The following is a 15,205-nucleotide window of genomic DNA, read 5'->3' on the forward strand; positions in this document are numbered from 1 at the left end:
TGTTCCATGCTACTTTTATGATGATACACATATGTTTTATACACACTTTACATCATTTATATGCATTTTACGGAACTAACCTATTGACGAGATGCCGAAGAGCCAGTTGCTGTTTACTGCTGTTTTTGGTTTCAGAAATCCTACACAGGAAATATTCTCGGAATCGGACGAAATCAACGCTCAATATCTTATTTTTCCCGGAAGCTTCCAGAGCACCGAAGAGGGGCCAGAGAGGAGCCAGGGGGCCCCACCCCACAAGGCGGCGCGGCCAAGGGGGGGCGCCCCCCTATGCTGTGGCTGCACCAGGACTCCCCCGAGGCTGCCCTTCCGCCTACTTAAAGCCTCCGTCGCGAAAACCCTAAAAGAATAAGCTAGGGTACGAGAAAAGTTCCAGAGCCGCCGCCATCGCGAAGCCAAGATTCGGGGGACAGAAGTCTCTGTTCCGGCACGCCGCCGGGACGGGGAAGTGCCCCTGGAAGGCATCTCCATCGACACCACCGCCATCTTCATCACCGCCGTCTGTCTCCTATGATGAGGAGGGAGTAGTTCTCCCCGAGGCTAAGGGCTGTACCGTAGCTATGTGGTTCATCTCTCTCTCCCATGTGATCTTTATGTGATCATGAGCTTTGTGATCTAGTTGAATATCATCTATGTGCTACTCTAGTGATGTTATTAAAGTAGTCTATTCCTCCTCCATGATGTAATGTTGACAATGTGTGCATCATGTAGTACTTGGCATAGGTTATGATTGTAATCTATTGTAGATTATGGAGTTAACTATTACTATGATAGTATTGATGCGATCTATTGCCCCTTTCATAGCCTGACGGTGACAGTGTGCATGCTATGTTAGTACTCGGTATAATTGCAATGGTCTATTATGCACTCTAAGGTTACTTAAATATGAACACCGAATGTTGTGGAGCTTGTTTACTCCGGCTTGAGGGAGCTCTTGTGGCCCTACACAATGAATGGTGTCTGTCATCCGACAAGAGAGTGTAGAGAAAGTAGTATTTGTTTATTCAGTTATGTGATCAATGTTGAGAGTGTCCACTAGTGAAAGTATGATCCCTAGGCCTTGTTTCCGAATATCGAATCACCGTTTATTTACTCGTTCCACCGCATGTTTACTCGCTGCCATCTTTATTTCAGATTGCTATTACCACTCATATTCATCCATATCACTTGCATCTCACTATCTCTTCGCCAAACTAGTGCACCTATACATCTGACAAGTGTATTAGGTGTGTTGGGGACACAAGAGACTTCTTGTATCGTAATTGCAGGGTTGCTTGAGAGGGATATCTTTGTCCTCTACCTCCCTGAGTTCGATAAACCTTGGGTGATTCACTTAAGGGAAACTTGCTACTGTTCTACAAACCTCTGCTCTTGGAGGCCCAACACTGTCTACAGGAATAGAAGCGTGCGTAGACATCAAGCTATTTTCTGGCGCCGTTGCCGGGGAGGTAAGGTAAAAGGTATTCACATCTTCCGACTACTAAGCTATTTCCTAGCACTGTTGCCGGTGTGTGAGTGCTCGAAGCTATTTCCTTTAGATCCTGCAATTGCATCTTTTTGTTTCTTGTTTTTATTTTCACTAGTTAGGCTTAATGGAAAACAACAAAAACATTAGAGATCTTTATAGTATCTATCTTGAATTAGGACATGATGTGTTTGAAGAGAGAATTAAAAAACCCATGGAACTTTGTTTGCAAAATAGTTGTAGCAATGTTATTAGCATGAACTCTTTGAACACTATTATCGCTAATGCTATGGAAGAATTTAAGCTTGGGGAAGCTGGTTGTGATATTTTTAGTCCCCCAAGTTTTGAGGATAAAATTTTCTTTGATGATACTTTGCCTCCCATTTATGATGATTATAATGATAGTGGTATTTTGGTGCCACCTACTATGGAGGATAAAGTTTATTATGATTATACCATGTCTGCAATTTATGATGATTACAATGATGGTTGTGATAGTTTTACTCCCACTATTACTAATAAAATGGATTATGCTTATGTGGAGAGTAATGATACTTTTATGCATGTGAATAAGAATGCTTTATGTGATAGTTATATTGTTGAGTTTGTTCATGATGCTACTTGAAAGTTATTATGAGAGAGGGAAACATGGTTATATGCATCTTAATAATATTAAGTTTCCCTCTTTATGTTGAGAATCTTGAAGTTGCGCTTGTGTTGCCTTTCTATGCTTGTTACATTATGCTTACATGACTTGTTTATTTACAAGATTTCTTTTCATAGGAAGTGGGTTAGGCTTAAATTTGTTTCATACTTTCTTTTTTATGCTCTCTTTGCTTCAACTCTCATCCTTACGAGAGCAGCATTAAAATTACTGAGCCCATCTTAATGGCTATAAAGAAAGCACTTCTTGGGAGATAACCCATGTTTTTATTTTGCTACTGTTTTGTTGTGTCTTGGAAGTTGTTACTATTGTAGCAACCTCTCCTTATCTTTATTTTATTGCATTGTTGTGCCAAGTAAAGTCTTTGATAGTAAGGTTGATACCAGATTTGGATTACTGCGCAGAAACAGATTTCGTGCTGTCACGAATTTGAGTAGGTATCTCTGTAGGTAACTCAGAAAAATCTGCCAATTTTCGTGTGTGATCCTCAGATATGTACGAAACTTTCATTCAATTTGAGATTTTTCATCTGAGCAAGTTAAGTGCCTCAAAAAAATTCGTATTTACGGACTGTTCTGTTTTGACAGATTCTGCCTTTTATTTCGCATTGCCTCTTTTGCTATGTTGAATGGATTTCTTTGTTCCATTAACTTCCAGTAGCTTTGTACAATGTCCAGAAGTGTTAAGAATGATTGTGTCACCTCTGAATATGTGAATTTTTGATTATGCACTAACCCTCTAATGAGTTTGTTTTGAGTTTGGTGTGGAGGAAGTTTTCAAGGGTCAAGAGAGGAGGATGATACAATATGATCAAGAAGAGTGAAAAGTCTAAGCTTGGGGATGCCCCCGTGGTTCATCCCTGCATATTTCAAGAAGACTCAAGCATCTAAGCTTGGGGATGCCCAAGGCATCCCCTTCTTCATCGACAACCTTTCAGGTCACCTCTAGTGAAACTATATTTTTATTCCGTCACATCTTATGTGCTTTACTTGGAGCGTCTGTGTGCTTTTATTTTTGTTTTTGTTTGAATAAACTCGGATCCTAGCAATCCTTGTTTGGGAGAGAGACACGCTCCGCTTTTTCATTTGAACACTTGTGTTCTTCGCTTTATTTTTAATGTTCATGGCTAAAGTTAAAAGCTGCTGCATTTATTGCTATTTGGTTGGAAACAGAAAATGCTTCATGTGGTAATTGGTATAATGTCTTGAATAATTTGATACTTGGCAATTGTTGTGCTCAAATAGATCATGTTTAAGCTCTTGCATCATGTACTTTGCACCCATTAATGAAGAACTACCATAGAGCTTGTTAAAATTTGGTTTGCATGATTGGTCTCTCTAGAGTCTAGATATTTTCTGGTTAAGGTGTTTGAACAACAAGGAGACAGCGTAGAGTCTTATAATGCTTGCAATATGTTCTTATGTAAGTTTTTCTGTACCGGTTTATACTTGAGTTTGCTTCAAACAACCTTGCTAGCCTAAGCCTTGTAATGAGAGGGATTTCTTCTCGTGCATCCAAATCCTTGAGCCAAAAACTATGCCATTTGTGTCCACCATACCTACCTACTACATGGTATTTCTCTGCCATTCCAAAGTAAATTACTTGAGTGCTACCTTTAAAATTCTATTCTTTGTCTTTACAATATATGGCTCATGGGAAAATAGCCTTAAAAACTATTGTGGTGAAGAATATGCAGCTTATGTATCTTATTTCTTATAAGTTGCTTGTTGAGCGGTAACCATGCTTCTGGGGACGCCACCAACTATTACACCTTTGTTGAATATCATGTGAGTTGCTATGCATGTTCGTCTTGTCTGAAGTAAGGGTGATTTATCATGATCAAATGGTTTGAGTATGCATATTGTTAGAGAAGAACATTGGGCCGCTAACTAAAGCCATGAATCATGGTGGAAGTTTCAGTTTGGACAATTAATCCTCAATCTCTTATGAGAATATTATCTCGTTGTTGAATGCTTATGCATTAAAGAGGAGTCCGTTACTCCGTTGTCTATGTTGTCCCGGTATGGATGTCCTAAGTTGAGATTTATCAAAAACGAGAAATCAAATGCGATCTATCTCCTTGGACCTTTGTACAGTGCGGCATAGAGGTACCCCTTTGTGACACTTGGTTGAAACATATGTTATGCAATGATAATCCATGTAAATCCAAGCTAATTAGGACAAGGTGCGAGCACTATTGGTAATCTATGCATGAGGCTTGCAACTTATAGGATGTCTTATACATAACACATATGATTTATTACTACCGTTGACAAAATTGTTTCTATGTTTTCAAAATGAAAAGCTCTAGCACAAAAATAGTAATCCATGCTTCCCTCTGCGAAGTGCCTATCTTTTACTTTATGTTGAGTCAGTCTACCTATCCTTTCTATCTTAGAAGCAAACACTTATGTCAACTGTGTGCATTGATTCTTACATGTTTACCTATTGTACTTGTTATATTGCTTTATGTTGACAACTATCCATGAGATATACATGTTACAAGTTGAAAGAAATTGCTGAAACTTAATCATCCTTTGTGTTGTTTCAAAACTTTCTACTAAGAATTTATTGCTTTATGAGTTAACTCCTATGCAAGTCTTATTGATGCTTGTCTTGAAAGTACTATTCATGAAAAGTCTTTGCTATATGATTCAGTTGTTTAATTCATTGTCTTTACCATTGCTTTGAATCACTTCATTCATCTCATATGCTTTACAATAGTATTGATCAAGATTATGATAGCATGTCACTTAAGAAATTATCTTTGTTATCGTTTACCTACTCGAGGGCAAGTAGGAACTAAGCTTGGGGATGCTTGATACGTCTCCAACGTATCTATAATTTCTTATGTTCCATGCTACTTTTATGATGATACACATATGTTTTATACACACTTTACATCATTTATATGCATTTTCCGGAACTAACCTATTGACGAGATGCCGAAGAGCCAGTTGTTGTTTTTTGCTGTTTTTGGTTTCAGAAATCCTACACAGGAAATATTCTCGGAATCAGATGAAATCAACGCCCAATATCTTATTTTTCCCGGAAGCTTCCAGAGCACCGAAGAGGGGCCAGAGAGGAGCCAGGGGGCCCCACCCCACAAGGCGGCGCGGCCAGGGGGGCGCCCCCCTGTGGTGTGGCTGCACCAGGACTCCCCCGAGGCTGCCCTTCCGCCTACTTAAAGCCTCCGTCGCGAAAACCCTAAAAGAATAAGCCAAGGTACGAGAAAAGTTCCAGAGCCGCCGCCATCGGGAAGCCAAGATTCAGGGGACAGAAGTCTCTGTTCCGGCACGCCGCCGGGACGGGGAAGTGCCCCCGGAAGGCATCTCCATCGACACCACCTCCATCTTCATCACCGCTGCTGTCTCCTATGATGAGGAGGGAGTAGTTCCCCCCGAGGCTAAGGGATGTACCGTAGCTATGTGGTTCATCTCTCTCTCCCATGTGATCTTTATGTGATCATGAGCTTTGTGATCTAGTTGAATATCATCTATGTGCTACTCTAGTGATGTTATTAAAGTAGTCTATTCCTCCTCCATGATGTAATGTTGACGAGTGTGTGCATCATGTAGTACTTGGCATAGGTTATGATTGTAATCTCTCGTAGATTATGGAGTTAACTATTACTATGATAGTATTGATGCGATCTATTCCCCCTTTCATAGCCTGACGGTGACAGTGTGCATGCTATGTTAGTACTCGGTATAATTGCAATGGTCTATCATGCACTCTAAGGTTACTTAAATATGAACACCGAATGTTGTGGAGCTTGTTTACTCCGGCTTGAGGGAGCTCTTGTAGCCCTACACAATGAATGGTGTTTGTCATCCGACAAGAGAGTGTAGAGAAAGTAGTATTTGTTTATTCAGTTATGTGATCAATGTTGAGAGTGTCCACTAGTGAAAGTATGATCCCTAGGCCTTGTTTCCGAATATCGAATCACCGTTTATTTACTGTTCCACTGCATGTTTACTCGCTGCCATCTTTATTTCAGATTGCTATTACCACTCATATTCATCCATATCACTTGCATCTCACTATCTCTTCGCCAAACTAGTGCACCTATACATCTGACAAGTGTATTAGGTGTGTTGGGGACACAAGCGACTTCTTGTATCGTAATTGCAGGGTTGCTTGAGAGGGATATCTTTGTCCTCTGCCTCCCTGAGTTCGATAAACCTTGGGTGTTTCACTTAAGGGAAACTTGCTGCTGTTCTACAAACCTCTGCTCTTGGAGGCCCAACACTGTCTACAGGAATAGAAGCGTGCGTAGACATCTTAGGGTAACGTTGTTTTGCCATCGGCAGTTAATCAGCAAAGCTGGGCACGTTACTCAATATCCTTTACGCGTTGAAACCTTAATGAAGAATACAAGCCCCGGTACAAATGTATCGGATGACCTATGAAGACTTGCAGAAAACTTCGGCAGAAGAAGACGTTCGAATGGCACAACTTGAGTCTACGCACGGATTGTGAGCATCCGTACCTAGACTCGGGGGGCTACTCCCATCGGGAGCGCTGGAAGCGCACCCGATAGAAGAAGATAATGCTGTTACAAGATGGACAAGAACAATCAAGGGAGAAGAACATTCAGTGGAGGCATGCTTTAGTCTCTACCCGAAATATCTTCGGCTAGACACTCGGGGACTACTGACGTGGGCATTACGCTTCGGCTAACTGACATTGCCCTATCCTGTGCGGCCCAACTGGAGGCCCATGAAGATACCCGATGGCGAGGCGGGCCACTAGGATAGTGCTGGAGAAGATTCCTTGAAGAACAAGACAGAGAGGAGCCGAACAAGGAAAGTTTAGAGCCAGGTCTTTTTTAAACCTAGTCGTACACGGACAAATCTCTTGAGACCTGGCCTCCTATATAAAGGCCAGGAGAGGGGCTGCCGAGGGACAGAATCAGTCATAGCAACTTTAGCCACCAGAAGTCTAGAGCTAGGTCGCCGTAGCACTTATTAGCCTCTCGACGAGATCACAGCCGAAACCTTCGGCACCCCATTGTAAACCCAATATTCTCATAATCAAGATCAGACAGGCAGGACGTAAGGGTTTTACCTCATCAAGGGCCCCGAACCTGGGTAAATCGCTCTCCCCGCTTGTCCGTCAACCGATGTCTCGTGTCAGCCTACAGGATTCCATCAACCCTAAGCCCCAATCGGAGGGCATTGCCGAGGAGTACCCTCGACACTCGTCAATAAAATAAATGGACCCGAAGGTTCTAGCAATCCAGGTTTGACCCCGGAGACTTGAACCTGTGTAGGGTAACGCTGTTTTGCTTCGGCAGTTAACCAGTCTCGGTTCATCGAGTAAACCTAGGCTCGTTACTTTCATCCCTTACGTACATTCAACTCTTCGGTTTCTCTCGAAGTCCATATTCCTCAAGGACCCGATACATTGAGAAGGCATCGGATAAAGGAGAAGATTCAAAAACATCGACATCAGCAGAAAATGCTTCGAGTAGAACTTGAGTCTACGCACGGTTGCAAGCATCCGCCCATAGACTCGGGGGCTACTCCCATCGGGACCGCTGGTCAAGCACAATATTCAACATTCTTCGACTGATCAAGACGTTCGGACGATAACAACTTTAGTCCTTGCCCGAAGCTTTGCTTCGGCCAGTCACTCGGGGGCTACTGATGTGGGCATTACCCTTCGGGTAACCGACATTAGCCTACCTCCTCTGGCCCAACAGTGGACCCACAAGGATTTCTACAGCCCAAGATGGACCAACACATCGGTTGCAACGATGCAAAGATGGAAGAAGGAAGATTCTTGACGAACAAGGCAAGAAGACATTGTTTAAAGGAAAGATAGATTGGATCTTGTTATAATCTAGTCGAATCCATGCAGGACTCTCGGGACCTGGCGTCCTATGTAAAGGCCAGGAGAGGGCATGCCGGAGACCTACCGATACAACCTACACAATCCCGCATACACCAAACCCTATAAACCTTGCCTTCCGGCGAGATCACCACCACACAGTCTATCGGCTGCCCCATTGTAACATTTTTCATCTATAAATCAAGATCAGACAAGCAGGAGTAAGGGTTTTACCTCATCAAGGGCCCAGAACCTGGGTAAATCTTGCCTTATGTTTGTTTGGTATCCGATGTGTCGTGCTAACCTACATGATTCCATCAACCCTAAGCCCCTCATGGAGGGCATTGCCGAGGTGCCCCCTTGTCAGATGTCGACCTTTTAGAATCCACGTTCCCCCGATGGGAGTACCCGAGTATTTGAAGTGCGCGTGGAAGTACTCGACCCATCTTGTAAACTATAAACAATGTTAGGAGATATGAAATATTTATGACTCAAAAATATTGTACTTGCGACTTATAATGTTGTTGCGACTTATAGTATTGATAGCGGTGATAGGACCCATTGCGTGGTCACCATATGTCGAGCCTTTTCTCTAGCCTGCTGCCCAAGATCGCATGTGAGGTGTCAAACGCTCGGAGTTGATGATATATATATAGGCGTATACCCCTTGAAATTGATATGCCTTCTTTGCAGCCCCCGAGTATTCATGTGTATTTGTTGTAATGATGTAAAGGCACAGCCCCCGAGTATTCTGTTGTGGTAATAATTAACTCTTGGAAGATGAACACTTAGCTTTTTTATCGAGTGCGGCAAACTCATCCTGGAAGAAAGTCGCGCGTTAGACGCAGTTGATGCGGTGGACGTAGTCGCGCGGCGCCTGGCCGGAAGTAGTAGGTAGGGCAGATGTAATCGATGAAACTGACGTAGTCGATGCAGCAGATGTACGACGGGCGAGCCCTCGAGTGTGGTGACTGTATGCGGAGAAGTAGACGAAGCTTTATTCCGATTCGGGTAGCATACTGGCCCTTTTCCCAGCCCATGCGATTTTTTTTACTTTTCTTCTTTGCTTCTGTTGTGGACGAAGTAGTCGACTTGATGTGTCACAGCTATTTTGTTGATGTAGATCGGATGCGTTGCCCTTGTTGATGTAGATCGGCAACGCGATCAAGCCTTTGAAGATGATAAGGATATCGCCCGGATAACGAAACCCAGCTATCACTTTTCCCACAGACGGAGCCAATGACGAGGTTGTATTGAGGAGGGGCTCCTCGGCAATGCCCACCATGTGGGGCTTAGGGTTGATGGAATCCTGCAGGTTAGCATGGGACATCGTATACCAAAGAAGCAGAAGGCGAGATTTATCCAGGTTTGGGACCCTCGATGAGGTAAAACCCTTACTCCTTATTGTCCGAGCTTGATTTATCGATGAAAAATGTTACAATAGGGCAGCCGATTGACTGCGTGGTGGTGATCTCGTCGGGAGGAAAGGTTTCTGGGGTTTGGTGTATGCATAATTCTGTAGGTTGTATTTTTGGTGCGTGTAGGATCCGGTAGACCCTCTCCAGGCATTTATATAGGAGGCCAGGTCCCGAGAGTCCTACAGGAATCCGACTAGATTACAACAAGATCTAATCTAGCTTTCCTTTAAACGACGTCCTCTTGCCTTGTCCGTCAAGAATCCATCTCCTTCCATCTTTCCATCGCCGCAACCGACATATTGGTCCATCCTAGGCTGCAGAGATCCTTGTGGGCCCCTTGTTGGGCCAGAGGAGGTAGGCAAATGTTAGGTACCCGAAGGGTAATGCCCACATCATGTACCCTCGGAAGTGTCCAAGGTTATGGACTTAGGTTTTGGGAAAGGCGACTCCTGGAGATTCCGGGAGCGAGAGTAGGCACGACTTACCTAGGCTCATGTCCCCGTGGTGGAGGATCGGTACGTCCTGCTAGCAGTCCAGTATATGAACATATGTGTACATGGTGCCTGTTGTGGGTACACTTTATGGGTATATCAACGGCATGGCCTGGATCCGGCAAGCCCGGGTGGCCCACAGATGGTGATGTGGCATGTGGCCCATCGGGCGGCCCAGTTGCTGTAGATCATGAAGGATGAAGTCCAGCCCAGGAGCAGGGAGGCGGATCCCAACCGACCTACGAAGAAGGTCGGATACGTGGAGGCCCATAAGGTATCCGGATCCACTGCGACATAGATGGATGGCGGATCCTTGACGTACACGGCAAGACATTGTACCGTAGTTAGGCAACTTGTATTCCGGCTAGGACTCTCCATGTAAACCCTAGATCCGTGCGTCTTTATAAGCCTGATCCCGGGAGCCCTAGAGGGACAACCACAACTCATTGTAACAACGCGAAAGTGCCCATATAATTCCAGACAAGTAGCAGTAGGCCCCGTCTTCGAGCAGGTGTTCTGAAGCTGGGTAAATCGCGTACCACCATCCCGAGGAATCTCCGCCCTATGGCCCCTACTTCTTCTCCCCCTTGTGAGGGTCCCCCCTCCGGGGTACCGTCGAATAGGCAACAACAGTTGGCGCCACCGTGGGGCCTGCGGCGTCAGGAGGCCGGAACCGGGAGGGTTCCGCCATGGGAAGCTACGATGAATCCATCGTTGTTGGGCGTGTCCTTTACGCCGGGAACTTTCCGATCGTCCCGCGGGACGAGTGCTGGATTCCGGCTAGGACCGACCCCGTCAAGCTCTCCATCGTCCCAATCGGCGGCATTCTCATCTTCATCGGCGAGACCGTCGATTCCGACAGAAATGCCCTGGTAAGTAACGCTGACGCGACCCCCGCTGAGCAGGACGCAGTCGCGAAGATCCGATCTGAGACGCTGGAGCTTCCTATGGAAGATTCCGCCTTAGATCTAGAAAGTTAAAAACCCACCCAGTCCGCCCCGGAGTTGGAAACAACGGTGGAAGACCAATGCAGATCCGCCTGGGTCTCCCAGGTGTTAGAGAAGCAAAAGTGTCACTTCGCGCACTTCCTCGCACATACCGCTGGAACCGCTCTTCCTCAGGAAGAAGTCGGACCCATGCAGGATGAGGCTGCCGGAGCCGGCGACGCCCCGGAACAGCAGGAGGTTGTCAGAGATAGCAGCGCACCGGATCAGCAAGAGGATGCCGGAGACAAAGAAGAGTTGATCCTGGGCAACTTAAGCCCAATCTCCGACGACGCCTCCACTATGGACACGGAAGAGTACAGCCGCGCCATGAAGGAGTTGGAGGATGAAGAACAAGCTGAGGCAGAATCCGCTCCGCCCAAGGAGGTCCTAGCGACCATAACTGGGCTAGGAGAGGATGCCGACGAAGAAGCAACTCCTTCCGACCCCATGAAGGTAGGACCTTCCGATTCCGAGAGCAAGGATTACCTGACCTCGGAAGAACTCGTGGAGCAAGCAGGCATAGGAGCTTTAATTCACACAGAAGTCCTCAACAAGCCTATAACTCCGGAGGAAGCCGCAAATCCGGCAGCCCTAGAAGCTGCAAGAAAGGAGATGTTGGCTACCGCCAAGAGAATTTCCACCACCGCAGCGGCGATGCTGGAAGAAAGGCAAGAGGCTCAAGAAGTAATGGATGGTTTCCTCCAAAGAGAGCGTGAAGCTGTTGACTCCTTGCAGAAGGCCAAAAAGCTCCGAGAACATTGGGAGTCCATGATAAAGGATGCTCACAAGGAAGCAGACAAGATCCGACGGGATGCCATCGGCCCTCGCAAGATCACATTTGCGACCCCCTCTGATCAACAGCCACTCACAAATCCAAAGGAAACATGTAGAAGGCTGCGAAGCTTTTGACCAAGAAGAATGAGGAAATCGACATCAACCACCTTCGCACACTCATCGCTTCAGCAGTGCGGCAACAGAGCAAGGCAGACACTTCGCGCAAGTTGGAATCTAACCCAGAGTTATGCATGTCCACTGCGCAGAAGGACGCCTCCAGAAGCAAACACCGTGACGATGATTCGCGCACCGGATCCTCGGAGCGCAGAAGGACAACCAGATAACACCCAAATCCAATCCCTGTACCGTCAAAGACACCTCCGTCAGACCCGGAGAAGGGAAAGGATGCGATGTACACTGGCAGGGACAAGTACCGGAACCCATCACCCCGCCCAATTGGTACCCGCGTCCTCCACCTCCTCGCCATCGTAGTCCAGTCGGAAACACTAGGCCCCATGGGCCTGGTGGAATCAACATCCGTGACAACGTGGTCCCTCAGAGGAATAGAAACATGGAGCGCACGCCGGAACCTCGTCGGAGCCGGAACGTGGAGCGCGAACCGGAGCCTCGCAGAAGCTGGAACGACGGAGGAGACCGTCACCATGGTGAAGGCAGCCACCGAAGCCGGAGTCAGCAACGGGAGAAGCGAGGAGAATCCAAAGGCGGCAGCAAGAGATCGCATCGACCCCCTCGCAGATCTCCCTCCCCACCACCAAGTGGTGGCGGTGGAGGTGGAGGCGGAGGTGGAAGTCGGAGATCACGCTCACGCACAAAATCCCCCCGCAATGGCTCGCGTGACGCACGGGAATGTCTCAACGAATACAGATCTGACTGCATCGGCCCAAAGTGCTTTGGCAGGATGATCCAAGAGGAACCAAAGCCAAGGATGAACCTCAAGCTACCTGGAAACCTGAAGCATTACGATGGCAGCGAAAGGCCGGATACCTGGATCGAGGATTACTACAATGCAGTAACCTTCGCCAGAGGAACCCCTAACATAGCCTGCCGCATGCTCCAGCTGTACCTTGTGGGTCCAGCCCGAATCTGGCTCAGCGACCTTCAGGAAAAATCAATCTTTTGCTGGTTCGACCTGAAGAACGCTTTCGAGAGACACTTCAGGGGTACCTACAAAAGGCCTTTCACGACAAGCGACCTACAGGCATGTATACAGAAGAAGGGTGAAACATCAAGGAACTTCCTCACCCGATGGTTGCAAACCAGGAACGAGTGCGAAAATGTCGATAACCGCACAGCTATGCACGCCTTCATAGGTGGATTGCAGAGGGGAGGACTGCTGCGGCACAAGCTCACCTGCTTGGCCAATGCGAACAAGCTGACTTTGGATGACATGATCAACATCGCCAGCAATCACACCGCCGCCAATGACGACGCAGGCGGAGACCTCGCAGCCATAGCCATACCCCTGCATCAGCAAGAGAAGAACCTTGATAACGGCAGCAGCAGCAAGTGGAAAAATCCCCCCGATGACTAGAGAAGCGGGGGATCCGACTTGATAGCCATGGCTTTCCAACGAGGAGGTCAAGGAGGCGGAAGAGGCCGCGGCCGCGGAGGTGGAGCCAGCAGGGGCCAGCAACGTGGTGACGAGATCACCGTTGCCGGAACCCGCGCTCCCCAAACTTATGAAGAATACAGAGACATGCCCTGCTTAGCCCCTATAGATCCGGCTACTGGCAAATCCTCTCACACCAATCGCAACTGCAAGTGGGTCAATGATCTCAAAACTGACCTGGAAGCAGGATACAAGCGAGCCCGCAAGCACCGCCCACGTGGCAAAGGTGGCAAGGGCAAAAACAAGGACAAGGAGGAAGACAGTTCCGAGGTGATGGATGAGGACGACGCTTCGCCGGATCATAACGAAGGTTCCACAGCTAACAAGTCCAACCCCTTCGTCAAAAAGAGTGCGGGTGCATATCACACCTTCCTCGGAACTCCAACAGTCCGCGCCAGCAAATCAGCTCTCCGGATCCTGAACGCCACAGTTCCGGCTGTGCCGCAGTATGTCAGGTGGTCGGAAACTCCGTGTACATTTGATAGGCAGGATCACCCTACCATCATCCCGAAGGAGTTCTATGCCTTGGTTGTAAGTCCCCGCATCGATGGGTACGATTTCTCCAAGTGCCTTATGGATGGCGGAGCCAGCTTGAACATCATGTACCTGGAGACTCTGGAGAGGATGAACCTTACCAAGGAACAGCTCAAGCACAGCACCACTGAATTTCATGGTGTGGTTCCGGGTAAAAAGGCGAACTCCCTTGGCAGCATCAGACTTCCCGTGGCCTTCGGCGATGTTAATAATTTCCGCGAAGAGATGATCACGTTTGAGGCCGTGCCCTTCAAGAGCTCCTACCACGTCATCTTTGGCAGGCCCACCTACCACAAGTTTCACGAAAGAGCGTTCTACATCTACAACAAGCTCAAGATACCGGGTCCCAATGGTATGATTACCATATCCGGAGACTGCAAGAAGGCTCACGAGTGCGAGCTAGGTGAAGCCGCCTTCGCCAAATCTGTGATATCTGGAGAGAAGGTGCAAGGCTACAGAGCCGCGGTGGATCCAAAAGAGATGCATACCACCAAGAAGGAGATCTCCGAACAGAAAACTTCGTTCAAGGCCGCGGTAGACACCAAGAAAATCGAACTCAAGGTAGGAGATAGCTCTAAGCAGGTGTCGGTTGGAACCAGCATGGACCCCAAATAGGAAGACGCGCTCGTCGAGTTCCTCCATGCTAACATGGACATCTTCGCATGGCAACCTTCTGACAAGTCTGGAGTACCAAGGGAACTCACCGAGCACTACCTCAACATAAACCCGGGGGCTAAACCGGTGAAGCAAGCTATGCAACGCTTTGGAGATAAGAAGCGCCGCGCCATAGGGATGGAATTAGCAAAGTTACTAGAGGCAGATTTTGTAGTAGAAGTTATCCATACTGATTGAGTCGCAAACCCCGTCCTTGTACCCAAAAAGAATTCTGAAATACTAAGAATGTGCATCGATTACTCCGGCTTGAATAAGCATTGCCCGAAGGACCCGTTCCCTTTGTCGCGCATTGACCAAGTCACTGATTAGACGGCAGGGGCGGAACTTCTGTGTTTTCTTGACGCATATTCCGGGTATCATCAGATCTGGATGAAGAAATCCGACCAAAAGGCGACCTCGTTCATCACTCCGTTTGACACTTACTGCTATGTCACCATGCCTTTTGGTTTGAAAAACGCATGTGCCACTTACCAACGTACGATGCAGCGGTGCTTGCAGGACCAGATTGGCCGGAACGTACACGCATACGTCGACGACATCGCGGTCATGACCCGGAAAGGATGCGACTTGATCAGCGACCTCACAGAAACCTTTGAGAACCTCCGACGGTACAAGATGATGTAAAATCGTCTGAAGTGCGTCTTTGGCGTGCCAGCCGAAAAACTCCTTGGCTTCATCGTCTCTCATAGAGGCATTGAAGTTAACCCGGAAAAAA

This window comes from Lolium rigidum, chromosome 7, assembly GCF_022539505.1.
Source record: "Lolium rigidum isolate FL_2022 chromosome 7, APGP_CSIRO_Lrig_0.1, whole genome shotgun sequence".
Classification (NCBI taxonomy): domain Eukaryota; kingdom Viridiplantae; phylum Streptophyta; class Magnoliopsida; order Poales; family Poaceae; genus Lolium; species Lolium rigidum.